The following is a 14,936-nucleotide window of genomic DNA, read 5'->3' as shown; positions in this document are numbered from 1 at the left end:
ATCTATTAGTGCCCTTAAATAGGGTGTGTTTGTTTAGTGGTACTGCGTTTTTTGTTTCAGAGGTCTCCTGCACAGAAGTATGGAGGTAATGTTGTATCTCTTTGGTAAACATTATGATTTGAGACCCAGCTTTACCAGGTGTAGAGAATGTATACCTACTGTGGTAACCCTTAGAAATCATGCCCCATCCTGTTACACAGTGTATGAGCACATATAACCATTCAACAGTCCCTGCCCAAAAAATTGCTAACTCATTTGCAGTGTGTCACACAGTAGCAGATAAAGTGGTTTATATATATCATTCATTGCAAATCAATTAACTACATAAAGAAAGTAAGATATAGGTACTTAGAAAACAAAACGTGGTGTGTTCCTTGGTGTATTCCTGCTGGAAACAAAGGACAAATTCCCTGCATCCCTGCATGTTGTAGAGATTACCAGTTACCTCATTAATCTGGTTTGTCAAAAAATTGCACTGTGAGCACAGGCAAGCCAGGGTTTGAGGGCCACTTCTACACTGTACAGTACTGAATGAAATCCAAAGATATCAGGAAGGATGGAGGGGACCTCTTTAGAGTTGGGCATGGATGATGAGATGTTTACATACAACGTGAACTGGAAACATAAAAAAGAGCTGCACAAAGTTGCATTGGCTGAGAGTTTGGCTTTCAAGTGTTTTAAAAATGTATCAGGGGTGAGTGCATGCCACTGGGTCATGTTACAGGCTTCAGTACCACATTTCAAGCCTGTTCAAGTCAAGTTTTCCTGATACTCTCCCTCTTCTACCAGATATACCTGCTAGGTAAACTAAGGCATTCTTGTAAGCAGGGAAACTTTGCAAAAGCCAATACTTCTAAGACCTAACTCAGCTAAAGGTAAAATACAAATACATAGGCCAGGAAAATTTAACTGAGCTTGGAGCCGTAATGAAGGGAATCACAGCATCAGCCAGTGCTGTGGACCAGCAACACCAAAAAACAATGGACTGTAAATATTAATCTTCTCCCCCTCCAAGATGATAAACATGCTTCTCCTGTCCCCCTGCATCTCTTCAGAATAGGAGACACAATAGCCATCAAATGCTTTAGAAGAAACACATACTACACTGGGGTTTTATGCTTCTTTGTGCTTAAAAATCACTCCTCCAAGTAAAGCCATTTGCGTACTTGCCTTTAGTTCAAGGCCCCAGGCAAGCTCTCCCAAACAACTTGTTCACATCCATAAAATCAAGAAATTACAGCCTTTTAATTTCCTTGACAATGGGTGAGCAACCAGCAAAACATCCACTGGTATCAGCTCACAGGACTTCACGTCCTCACCAGGAAAACGTGGCACCAGGAAAACAAAACTGCACTAACTCACCAGGAAACCAGCAGCACTTTTCTTCTGATTATACCAGCCCAGGAACAATCAGGCGCTGTCCTTCACATCCAAAGGCACAAGAAGAGACACTAAGTTTTATCTTGTTGATGATTTGTTGATTAATGGCTTCCTAACAGTTGAGGTCATTTACTGCATATCTAACATGACTGATGCAACATGCTGTGGTAATAATCTCAGATCAGAGGGGCATCAAAAATGAGCCCTGAGGACAGAATTCTCCCTTTCCTATTCCCACATAATAGCCATTTATAAAGCTACAACAAGCCTCAAAGTGCACCTTGAAACACGAAATTTAAACATAGGAGCCTGACTTGCAAAGTAAAATGAATGTAGAAGAGTTTACTCACTACATGTTTTATGGTATCACTGTTTGAAAAAAAAAATTGATAAAATTATGGCAGTGACACAAAACCAATAAAGTAGATAAATTTTGAGTCAAGGAATCACTCTTACAATGCAACAGTCTCTAAGAGAATAAAATGTGTTGTTAAACTAAAGCTTCATCAAGATGTCATGTACTCTTCCTGTTTTCCTTTCCATGGTCACTGGTTACCAGGGTTTCTCCCTTCTAATCAGTTCCTTTTTAATATCTGGCTCATACTGGGTGAAATATTGGCTCTACAGCCAGTGTGAGATTTTCCATTTACTTCAGTGGAGCCAGGACCTCACACTCAGATTTTATTGTGCCTGTGGCTTGGCATAGCCCTGTGGCATCCCTTCTTCCCTGCACCTCTGCCCACTGTCTGCCCTTCCCAACCCTCTGCCCACCAGATATCCCCACAGCTCCATCAGTAGCAAGAAATTCCTACCTCTTACTGAACACATGGATCATATACATATATGTGTATGGATATGGATACAGTATGTATATCTCTGATTCTGAGGAGAGAAAGATAAAGTATATACACCTAAACTAGAGATTTCTAGTACGTACTGGTCCCACTGCCATATTAGCTCACACAGTTATCCTGCCCAGGGATCCAGCTCCACAGCCCAGGCCACCTAGGAGCACCAGGACACTGGGGAGGTGTCATCTCCCGGTCCCAAGTTTTGCCTCCCCTCCACTCTAAATTAGGTGGAACCTGGACTGTGGATCCCGCAGCTCTGATATGTGATCAGGGCCATGGGGACATTCCTGTCCTCCCTTCATTGAGGGTCAAGGCTCTTCTGAGGCTCTCATTTTGGGTAGTTCTCTGCTTGCCTGGTCGTGGGTTGACATGGGTGAGTCACCACCACTCATCCATGTGAGGGGAAGAGAGACATGTGTTTCAGGGCTGGGGAGGGGCCGCAGGTGAATGGGACTCTCTCTCATAACTTGTCGATTTTGCCTTTCTTTGTTATAACCATAATATGCTTTTAACATCTTTACAGATGTATATGAAAGTGTCAATTCTGTTGTTGTTAGATATTGTTAAAAAAAAACTATAAATGCCTTATGACTCAAGGATCTCCAGCCAGAAAAGAAGAGTTAAAAATGGAACAAAATTGCCATCCATAATTTAAACGGGCAGCTCTCCCATTGAAAAATGCTTTTCAATTTAAACTCTATTAACAGGAAATTAGGAGATCTCCCATCACAGTGTTATTGTTTATTTTAAAATGAAAGCTAAGAACATAAAAATACTATCAGCACAAATATTTGATAGACCCAGAAATAAATTAAACCATTTTATTACATTTTTTTACCCCCAATGTTTATCTTATAGTCTCTGGCAATTCAAATTTAATAGACAAAACTATTAAAAGGTAGTGTAAATTGAAGTTTTGGGCCACCTCCTCATTGCTCTGGAATCAGTGACAGAACCACCATTGCCTTCCATACAATCAGTACTTAGACTAGGGTATTCATATTAACAGCATAGATACCATGAAAAGGGCTGACCCTTCACTCTTCTCCTGACTAATCTTCCACTGGTGTCGAGAGGAAAACACCACAATCATCACATGTAAAATAAAAGTTTGATACTTGCTGTGTGGATTCACTTGTAAAAAATATATCTAGATATAGATGTAATGTGTGTGCATTTTAGGGATAAATGCATACATACATTTGTGTGTAGCTGCAAGTGCAGCTGTGTGTATACACACATACACCATATAAGTCAGCCTAAGTATCTCACTGCACTGCCAAGGTGGCAAAGAGACTGTAATGTAAATGGGAAGTTGGCTCTGGGAATTCAGTCCCTGTTAAATAGTTACATGTACAATGTAGGGTCCAGAAAAACAGATAACTCAATATGCCAGCCTAGAGTCCTGTGTTTTTACTTGCAAAGCAACTAGTAGCCTGAGGCAAGTTTTCAAGTGTCCAGAGCTACCTGATTTAGAAAAATGACCACATCACATGCCTGTTCTTCCAGGAAAGATTCTGAAAATTCCTCATTTCAGTCTGGCCAGAAATACAGTAATGCCTATCTTTCTCATAACACATGGGTTCTTCTGTAGTAATGTCTGAAACAACAACTGTAAAGAGATGCAAAAAGGAGAACAAAAAGGCTAGCTAGAATTTTGCAAACCTCAAGAAAAACAGAAACTGTAATTGCATTCATAATCAAAATGTTCCAAATCATTGCAAGACAACCAAGAAAGCTCCTGGCTTTCTTTAGTTTGAGTATTATTTTTTATTTTCATATGAACTGTATTGGTTTAGTCATTCCTTGATCTAGTTTTCATCAAAGTTTGCTGTTCTCTTATTGTGTTTTTAGCAAAGAATTTCCACATGTTTACAGTAAAGAAATGTGACTTCTTGCAGTACAAGGCTGCCTGTTTTTCTAGCTCATATCCTTTGTCATATGCCCTGTGGGCCTGGTCTCTGTGAACCAATGAAACCCCAAAGAGCACCAATAAAACCTGATAATAACTAACAGTGTCAAAACATTTAGGTAAATGGGACAATGCCCTTCAGTGAGCAACAATTTATAGCAGCACTCCTAAAGAAGGAAACGAGTCTGTAGGATGGGGTTGGCCCTTCTGTGACTTCAGCAGCAAAACCTGCTCCATACCCTAAGTTCATTCTCAGTCCTCCTCTCCCTCTGGGCCAGTGCCTCCGAGCCCAGCTCATGGCACAGCTCTGACACAGCAGCATGCTGCAAATGAGGTGAGCTTCTCCATGTAGTTCATTCAGCTCCTGCAGTGCCAGGATGCCCATGTACCACCAGCCAAACCTGCTCTCAGGTCTGCACATCCATTAAAGAGAGCAAGGGAGGGAGAAGTAGCACGGGGAGCTGCTGGGCTACTTGTTTCCTGCTACTTTGCCTCTCAGACTTAGGCTTTCTAATTGAGCAAAAACTCCAGGTGAAGTTTTTTTTTATGAGGAACGTCTACAATATCCCTTTCCCATGTAGATTTTCTATGGGGTTCAATAAATGGTGAACACAGGTACTGGCTTCTCAAAGGAGCCCTCCATGGCATCTCTCCTCTCTATCCAGGCTGTCGTTTTCATGAAAATTATTTGAAATCAACACTTCTACATCTCTAGCTGAAATTAGCCCATAGGTCCAGGTGACAGATGCAAGCATATGGACATAGATACACTCTGCATGGCTACAACACCCATCTATTTATGGGGAAAAGGGGCAAAAAGGATGGGTCTTGGCCATTATTGGTGCTGATGCAAAATTTCAGGAACACATAAAGGTGAAGGCATGTTGCTCTCTTGGTGCTGCAGAGGAAATCAAGGTGTAAGATGTGTTAGTTGTTGCAGTTAAATCCCCAGGGTTTCCCTCAGATCCTCTCATGCAATGTGGCTGCCTCCAGAGCTGAAATCTCTCTCTCTCCTGGCAGCTCAGACATCTGTGCTGCTCTGAGCTCTGCCACTCTGCTCACTCCATCCCCTCTGCAGCTTCAGGTTTCTCAAGTGGCTGCATCTCAAGAGGCTATAGGGTCAACATATCTCCTCCATGAGGGTGCATCACCCCTCTGACATCCCCGCCCACATGGGGAGATCTGCAGCAGCTGCCAGGCTGAAACCAGTTTTGTTCCAGCATCATCTCAGACACATTAGACGTGTTTATGGGGTAGATCAAAGGGAGGAATAGGTCTGCTTTACCTCCCTGGCAGGACATGAGCCATGCCATCTTGAGAACTGTGTGGCCACATTAGCCTGATGCTGAGATGAGTAATAATCTTTCTACATGCATGTAACATGTACTTACTCTGGCTCAGCCTTTCACCACAGCATGCTCAGGCTGAACTGCCTGGTGTCAGACCAGCTCTGAGCAGAGGCAGAGCTAGGACCATCCCTCCAGCCTACCCCATGGCTGTGTTTTAATGGCCGTAAGATTCAAGCTCTCCATGTCATGGCACATTCAAGTGCTTCAAGCTGCTCCGGACATAAGAAAAATGAGCTTTGGCTGCACTAGGACTGAGACATGACATCTCCTTCAGCTCATAATCCCAACAATTGTTTATCAGGAGACAGACAGCAGCTTGATCATCTCCAGTATGGACTAACTACTTAGCTCAGTGCTTTTTCCTGAATTCTGGTAATCTCCTTCTTCCACATCCCATCTGCCTTTATACTTACTACCAAATCCAGACCAGGCACAATAGGCCACTCTGCTGGTTTCAGAGGAACCACACTTGTGGATGCCAGTGTCAGATCTTGCCCTTCATCATCCATGATCCTACAGGGCTACCCATCGGCTGCTGCTCTCTGAGTGCACACAAAGCAACCGTTCATGCAGGAGCACTGCGCCAAGTGAGCTCAGTGATCTTAGGCTGTTCCAATAACCTTGACTAAATCCTTTCTCCTTTTCTTTGCTAAATCCACCTACTGAAAGACAGGCCACTTCAAAGGGAGACTCTTGCCCTACCTGACATCATGGCATGTTGAGAAAATTCAGAGCAGTTATGATAGATATTCTGACTACTGGCATCAAGAAACAAACAACGGACTCACAGCAACATAAGATTAAACATATTTCCACAATTATCCGGGGAATTGTCTTGCTGACCATGTCCTTTCTCGCTATTTTTACTGCCTGAAACAGAGAACCTTAGGGATTGTGTGAAATACAGCTGCAGCGCTTTAGACCACTACCCCACACCCCCACAGGCAAGGAAGCTCTGTAAGAGGGTTTTCACTTCGCAGGTAAGAAAGGACACATTTGTAGCTTCTGCACCACAGGCTCCTCCCAGTCCATTTGAGAGGGAAGCAGTGCTGCTTACAAGGTCTAATCCTTGCTCCTGGGAGGGTAATGCTGCATCGTTAGCTTGGAGGAGAGACACCACACTCAATCAAGAAAGAACAAGCCTGGCTGGCAAAAGCCAAAAGGATTTGCAGTGAGAGGAAGCAAGGCCTGCCTAGCCAGAATGCAATGCAGGCCTTGATCCTGGCCACCAGCTGTGCCAAAGAGCCTGGTTCTCTGCAGCCCAGCCATGAAAACAGTCAGCCTTGCCAAAGAGCAAGTGGGAGCAGATGGAGCAAGCTGTGGAGTACAAAAACGTGCACTCAGAGCTGTAGGCAGGACCAGATTATGAAAGAAAAAGAAGGATGAAGTAGTTCATCAGAGCACCTCCATCTTAATTCAGACGCTCCTTTCCTTGCCATTCCCCATGCCGCATTTCTTCCTTTGGTTTCCATTTCCATTGCTTCTCCAACACGGACTTATCACATAGGTTCCCTTCCACAACACCAGGACAAGCTACCTCATTTGGCCCCCAGCAACCCCACACACCTCCCTTCTCAAGGCCCTAGCCACCCTCCCTTGCACTCTGCCTCCAACCCATGAGATCTCACAGGGTAAATCAGCTGTGGGTAGTCATGCTGACAAGTTTCCTTGAAGCGAGAGCCAAACCCATGCCCCCAGGCAGCCCGAGAGAAGCCACTGTCCACAGCCACATGTATCAGAAGTCAGTCAAACCATTTCACAACTTCAGTTTCATGCCCAGGCATGTTCACCACTTAATTTCCTAGTTAGGTTCACTGCTGCTGGATATGTGCTTTTCTACCAGCCTGCTTGCCTAAGCATTGCATTCATCCCCTCCTAAGAGATCTTTACTTGTTGGCCAGCATTAGCTACTGGTGGAGCAGAGAGGTCCTACAGACATTCAGTTCCCAGACTTCTGTAAAAATATGCAGCCAGGTAGAAGACAGAGACCTAGCCTTCAGTACAAGTTTGATCCAACTACCAGACAATAGGGAATCCACACAGATTAAGACCATCCTCAAGGCGTCAACAGCAGGAAATGTTTCATTCATCCTTAATTAATGACTGAGTGGTTAGAAAGTCATTCTAGACAACCTACATATCATTAGTAGCTATGGTTCTTGTAATAAAAATGTTCCTTTCTTCATAGTGCCTTTTTTTATTTCTCTTCCCCCTTCTCCTCACCTTAACTGCTTCCATAACAATGTTTTTTAAATCCAAATAAGTCTTTTATTCCACCCTGTGTTCCAATATGGGCAAAAATGTATCCTCAGTGTAAGTCCTGGTTCTCCAGGCACGAGGCCCTATCATACATCTTGTCAAAAGAGACTTGAGGAATACCAGAATGATGTTAACAAGTAACGGTATGAGAAAAAAGCATGATATATCCCAGGACAACATAAAAGAAAACACCTGCCTGTTCAAGCAGTACATATACATACACAAAAGAGCTCAACAATGGTCAGAAACTCTCTATTCTGCATCCTGATAAAGTAGACCGCCTGTCCCCCAGGGGCCTGCAGAAAAGGAGATGAATGTGTCATGTGAATTCTGCCTTCAATTTATAGCTTAATTTTAAAATAACTGGAAATAAAATATGAAGAGGAATATCACCCACAGAGAGCAGTCTGAACTCTGCTTTCTATCACTTTCCTACAGCTTCCATTTATCTCTGTCAGCACGGACTTCTTTCTGAATATGCCTGTACTATGAGTTACGCATTGGGCCAGGCTTAATCCCAAGGCTGGGCTTGCCCACTATCCACATCGTTTCAACCCATACATCTGCAGCCCTCCACAGCCAGGAGCCTGAGGTCCAAGCACTTACTCATGGGCTGTTCACAGCTTACACCGGCACAAAGCCAGATACAGTGAGGCACAGTCTACCAGAACATAGCCCAGATATAGGGGATTTAAAGGTCATTTTATTATTTTTTTAAACATATGCTCATGGCCTTATTTTTAAAACCACTGAACAGTATCTGGGGGGAGGCAGGAGGGTGGTGAACCAGGTCATAGGTCTTAAGACCATCTATTGCCTTGAATTCACCATGCCTCCATCATCTCCCCTGCCTGCTTTACCAGCTGTCTTCAATTTTCTACTAGTGCTAGAAAATGGTGTAGACTGACCATTAATGTTTTTATCTCCATATCACCCAGGAGGTTGAAGAGGACAATGTTTTTATTGCTAATATTCACATCATTGCAACTTCATAATTGCTGCCTTCAGTCATGCTGGGGAAGGAGTAAATTTGAGGCAAAATGCTGTTGAAAGAGGTTTTTGTGCTTCAGTTTCTCAGCAGCATGTGTTCCTTGTAACTCAGGACTGTCACAGGGGTGGAAAGACAATACAAAATAAGATCTGTCTGAAGCTGCTGGTTTTGGACAGAAAGTTAGCATCACGCATTTGCTTCTACTCACACCAGCCATGCTTCATGAGTTTCCTAAAGCAGAATTCATTCTGTCAGCAAAACAGAACATGTGTTTATTTACATCCTTAGGAAGGAAAGCAGTAAATAATTTCTAATGGTTCAGGTGCTCTACTCATAGCACCAAATTAATTCCGACTGGAAAGTGGCAAAAAATTCTCTGAGACAATTTCAAGCATTTATTTCACCTTTATTAAGTCATAATGAATGAGGAATTCACCTTGTGGTTAAACCACCGGCCTAGGACTGCGGTTCAATCCCCAACTCAGCTCCCTATGAAACGACATCACTTCGTTAGCCCTTGTTGTGTGTTCCCCCCAATAAACTTTTTAGCAAACCACACACATGTCCCTGGGAGATGCTCAGTTCTCTGCATGCATCACTGCCATCAAAGGGCCAAACTATGAAGGTGTCAGCATGGAAGGGAAGAATGATCTCTGGGTTTCTTGCTTTACTCAGGGAAAACCTAGGTCAGCTGCAAACTAGCTCTCAGCAGGGTCAAGTGCCTGACCACAGAGCTAGGTGGAGGAGGCTGACTGCTCTCCAGACCAGAAGTGCCAGAGCCAGCCAGATCCCCACCGCCGACCCCATCTGTGCTGAGCACAGCAGAGCCGGAACCACGCCAGGAAGACGGTGTCAGAGCCATAGTGAGCCTGGCTTCTCAGTGCCAACAGCCCGCAGTGGGGAGAGGAGGGAAAACCATTGCCAGACTTGTGTTAATGAGCCTGAGTAACAAAAGCTGCTTATATCTAGACAAAAGCTTTCTGACAATGCAAAATTAAACTGACAGGAAGCAACACACATGTTAGAATACAGTCTAACAGACACTTTAGCATTTAAATGGGCAACCTCCTCTGTGACCAGTTTGATAAGGAACACAACTCCCATTCCAGTGTAGCAACTCTGTGCGTGTTTTCTTGACTTTTATTTTCTGCCACATTGACCTCAGCTACAAATTTCCCAGCAAAAACACAATAGATGGTTTATGTCACATCACAGCAAATCATGAAAGCCTCTAAAGTGACCCTGATTTTTAGGCACTTTTCTGATTTTCTATCAGCCCTTTTTTCCCTTATCGTGCCTGCTACATGGTTAAGATTGGAGCTTTATAAGAGGAAAATGTAATTTTTAAGTTGCAATTAGGGTTTCTCGCTATGTCATATATTTTCTCTTAATTACTACAACAGAGGCTTTCTTTTTTTTTTTTTTTTTTTTTTTTGCTTTCTCTTCTGTCACTGTAAGCAGCACAAGAAGAGATGGAGGGAAATTCACAGCAATCCAAGTCACAACATTATTTCAGAGACAGCTGCCCTCCTTTCCTTACTTTCTCAGATGCCAATCCTGAAATTTTCTGCAAATGGCTGTGGGTCAGTTTAGTATTATGACTGAACTGAAATCCATGGACCACTGATGTCTGTGTACTTCCTAGTAATGCCGCTCTCTGCCCAGCTGTTCTTTGCTAGCTGAAAAATGAAACAGTAGAGCTTGCATTAGAATAAGAAGAAAGAAATGCAGAAGCCAAATCTTAGCAAAGTCACTGTCCTCTCATGCAGAATCAGAAAGAAAAGACATTTGTTGCCATTCCAATTATTTAGTTAATCCCAGTGAGCTTTTCCTGGAATATATATCTGTCTCCTTTACTCAATAAATACAAAGCTATTAAGATATTTTCTAAACAAAACTCTTAATGAAAGCACAACTTGGAATAAATGCCCATCGGCAGGACAGCTCTGCCAGAGCTCCCTGACCAGCATATTTGCCACTGCCCTAGGTGTCCTTCCCTCCAACTCCAGATACCCATACCCATTCAGCAGCACCCACACATTGTTTCCTTCCTCCCAGAAGGAAAATGCTTCTTGACAGACAAAAAGCCCAAACTTGAAATGACTCTGCAGCTCTCCATTAAGCACAAATTTAAGTATTTTTGCTTTCAGGGGGAGGGATACTTTTTTCTACCACAGTCATGTGTAATCTTGAAACAGCAAAAAGAAGTGTATCAGTTAGGAAGTGGCACAGGTCCTTTCTTGCTTCAATTGTACCAAGGTCTCATTTAGTAGAATACAAGAAAAAAAATATCCTCCCAGATTTCTCTAACCTTTCTTTACTGAGTTTCCCTTGGTCTCACTAGGTTGCAGCAACAATCAGGTTTATTGTTTCACAGGGACATTTTGTAGACATATGTTCTCCTTCTTACCGCATCATGTTTTTATTGAGGAGTAACACAGATACCCTAGGACCACTGCTGACACTCCAACTGTACTTTTTCCCCAGAACTCTAACTTTTTAGATGCTCTGATTTCACAACTCAAGTCTTCAGGAGCATGCAATATTTAAGCAATCAGAAACACTGTCTTCACAAGGTTCCTCAAAAACGAAACAAATCAAAACAACAAACCAAACCACAAAACAACCCTAGCTTAATACACATTTAAAACTAAAAGAAACAATACATGTTTATACAGTATTTTATGTCTTATTTTTCTCACCATTGCTACACATTTTGCAGGGTTTAAATAGCAGCCCTTTAAACCTTATTCAAGAACCCCATATCCTCCTGCCTATGGCTTCTCTTTTCATGAAGTCTCTGGGTTTGGGTCTATTCTATCCTGGACTTTAGCTTCTCTCTCCTTCAGCTGTCCCTGCACACTCCAACTTTGCTCTAGTTAATAGCAATTTATTTTCACCATTCCCTTCAACAATCCTAACCAGTTTCACCAGGTGTTTCTTCTCTGCAACTTTGTTTTTTAGTTACCTGTCCCCTCTTTACAGTAGGGCAGCAGCCACCTGTGTGTGCAGTGGTGCTCCACTTGAATATATGAACGCCCACTTTTAACAGCCCTCACACTGACCCCAGCAGGTTCTAGAAATGTGTATTTTCACAACTAGTGGAGACATGATATGTTTTCACACATAATAGAGTTCACATGCTGACACCAGGACACCTCTTGGCCAAACCAAATACTACTGCATTAGGCTGACAAGCCAGGGGTGGATTTCCAGTGTGTCAAGACCACAGGCAGACCCCCACACACATAGCTTCATGTCCCAAGTACGCCTGTGAAGGTACAGGTATGCTGGGACCACTGATGTGGCACGATATGTGTCCTCCTGGAGGGTTCCTTTGGGCCAGGGATCCTGCCTGGCTGCACAGCCTGGGCAGGAGTGCCCTGCCACCACTCCAGCCCAGGACACCCCACACCACCAGCAGCCAAGAGTATGCCACCAGGCACGGATGCTTGAGACAGGTGTTGAGGAGGCACTTGGCAGCAGTCAGTTGAGTCAGTTGGAGGCTGGCATCTGGGACAACACAGGGCTTGGGCACAGGTGAGCCACTGACGGGTGGCAGCCTGTCCCAGCATGACACATATACCACCCTTAAAAAGTGTTGAGGATCATGCCTGTCCCCTGGTCTTTTCAATACACACCTCTGTTTTTTGTGTTTCTCCCAATTTTGGTCACAGAAAGTTCTCCCCTGTGCATCTCCAGCCTTTTTCTCTTTTGCCCTCTGCATGGCTCTGACACAGCGGGTTGATTCTCATTCTCTGCCCTCTCTCTCAGCGCTTGGTCTCGTGACTCAGCTCCCCGGCCATCCACCCACCCCTGCCTCTGGTTTGCACTCCTCTCCCTTGTGCTGTTTGCCAACGTCTCCATCTCTCGGCCACAGTACATGCAGCACATAACTAAACATCTTTTTTTCCTGCCTAGAAACATTATTGGCATCTTCTGATTGATACATGGGCTTCAGGGAACTTCAGGCTGTGAACTGAGGGCTTTTGGACAGGAGGCAGGAGCTGTGGATTAAACTTTCAAGGAAGGGGTCTTCGCATGGTGGCTGAAATCATGGAGCCGAAATTTTTCTTAATAGGCTTATACTTGCCATGCAGAGGTTCCCACCTGCACTGGGAACAATTTGTGAATCTGCAAATAAAAAAAAAAATCGTTTATTTCTGACCAGTGAAATTCTGAAATTTTCATTTGCCAGCTCCCATCCCTCTGCCCCTTCCCACTTAAAGTCTACCGAAGCTTATTACTTCAAAGAAATCCAACATGCAGCTGGTCGCTGCTGAGACTCATTCCACGCATGATGCTAGAAGAAGCAGACTTGAAATAGGCACAGCCAGTAGTTACAGTCCCCCTTCTTCTCACATCTCATGCCTTTTCTCTCTGAGACACTTGATCTGTATCCCTTTCCGTGCGCCGTTCCTCCTCCACTCTACCTCCCTCCACATCAGTTGACTTCTGATTTCTTTGCCCTACTTCAGTGCTGAACTAAGGACCAAAATCATGTGTTGGGATGTCCCAGAACCAGGGAGTTTGATATATGGCTGGAAAAAAGCTGCTAGCTCACAATATGGACATTTCCAACCTTCTGCCTTAATTTTCCCATTAATTTCAACTACATATTTTAGTCCCCTGTGCTTTTTGGTAGCATCTCCATAAACTGTTACACACTTTGTGTGTCATCCAGGATGATGCTCCGCTTTACCTGAGAGTGAAGCGATCCCTGTGCAGAGACACTACTGGTACACTGGAGATGGGGTGAAACCAGCTGGGCGTCAGGCACTTCACTGAGGATAAACACCAAAACTCACCAACATGGAGGACTTCCCAGCTTCGTGACTGTTACGGAAAATCATCAGAGACCTCGTGTGCGTGTGAAGAAACAGCCGTGTAATGGCTTTGCAAGGAAGATCAACTTGGGTAGAAGCATGGTGGTGTTGATGCCTCATCCAAAAGTTGGGGGCATCAAGGGAGGAGGCTGACTGTAAACAGTGCCACAGGCAGGAGCACCTGAATAACCACAAGAACCAGTTATTCAAAGCAATGAAAGCGCTCAGGCAACTCAAAGGGCACATGTGCCAAAGTTTCTGGCTCATCCACCAAATCACCAGGCTGCTGGGGATGGACTCCATTTCGGTTGATAGGTCTTAAACAAAAAATCTGATCCCAACAATCTCTGTAATTAGAAATTCATCTAGGAACCTAGGACCACACCAGACTGCTGAAGTGCAAGGAAAAAGAGAAGTGATACCTCCCTGAAGGATGTGTGGCCACGGTCCTGAAAAAAATTGAACAACTGAATATATTTTTTGGTGGAAGAGCTTGCTGGCTTGGAGCATCAGCAGGGAAATCCTCTCCTGCTGCTTGATCCTGTCAGTGGTCAGGACAATAAGGCTTTGCACGTAACAATAGAAAGGGATACAAAATAGACAGGCTTGCATTACAAACTGTGCCATTCCACAATTCACCTCTCCTTCTCATAAAAAGGAGTTGCAACGCTCTCTGCACTGACCAGCTTCTTCAGATGGAAAGGGGTGACTTAATAGAGTGCAGCCAACTCCTGCTGCCTATTCCGTCCGATTCCGGCTAGCACAGTGTCCTTCGAAAATTGGCGTTACTCTGCACCACAGCATGCGGGGCTACCCTAAGGCTGCACCGGCGCCACGGCCGAGTTTAAGGAGAAACACACCTCCTTTAAAACACAGTAGAACACCCGAGTATGGGTTGGGAAAGCAAGTCACAAAAAATGTGCCGCACACCCCTCTGCGGTATACACGCGGTGTATTTTATCACTCTTAAAGCTCAGTTTCACCCTCGGCCTGTCCGCCCGCGCCCAGGCAGCCCCCGGCTTCCCTCCCCAGGGCAAACGCCGGGCACGCAGCACCGCGCGCGAACAACGGCAGCCGGCACAACACAGGGCAAATCCACAGCGCTGCGCCTCGCACCGGACACCCCAGGTGGGCACGAGGCGCGACCCAAGGCGGTGCGGGGGGGGGGGGGGGGGGAAGGGTGTATCAGACAGGCGCCACCGACACCGAACAACCCACCGGACAGCCCCGACCCCCACCGCCCTCAAATGGCGGAGGCCCACCAGTGCGCGGTGGGGCCCCGCCCCTGAGAGGTGGGGCCCCGCCCCTGAGAGGTGGGGCCCCGCCCCGTGCATGTGCCGACCCCGCCCGCTGACCCCTCTGCTGGGG

The sequence above is a fragment of the Phalacrocorax aristotelis genome, chromosome Z (assembly GCF_949628215.1).
Source record: "Phalacrocorax aristotelis chromosome Z, bGulAri2.1, whole genome shotgun sequence".
NCBI classification, from domain to species: Eukaryota; Metazoa; Chordata; class Aves; order Suliformes; family Phalacrocoracidae; genus Phalacrocorax; species Phalacrocorax aristotelis.
The sequence above is the reverse complement of the archived record's forward strand: the minus strand, read 5'-3'. Positions refer to the sequence as shown.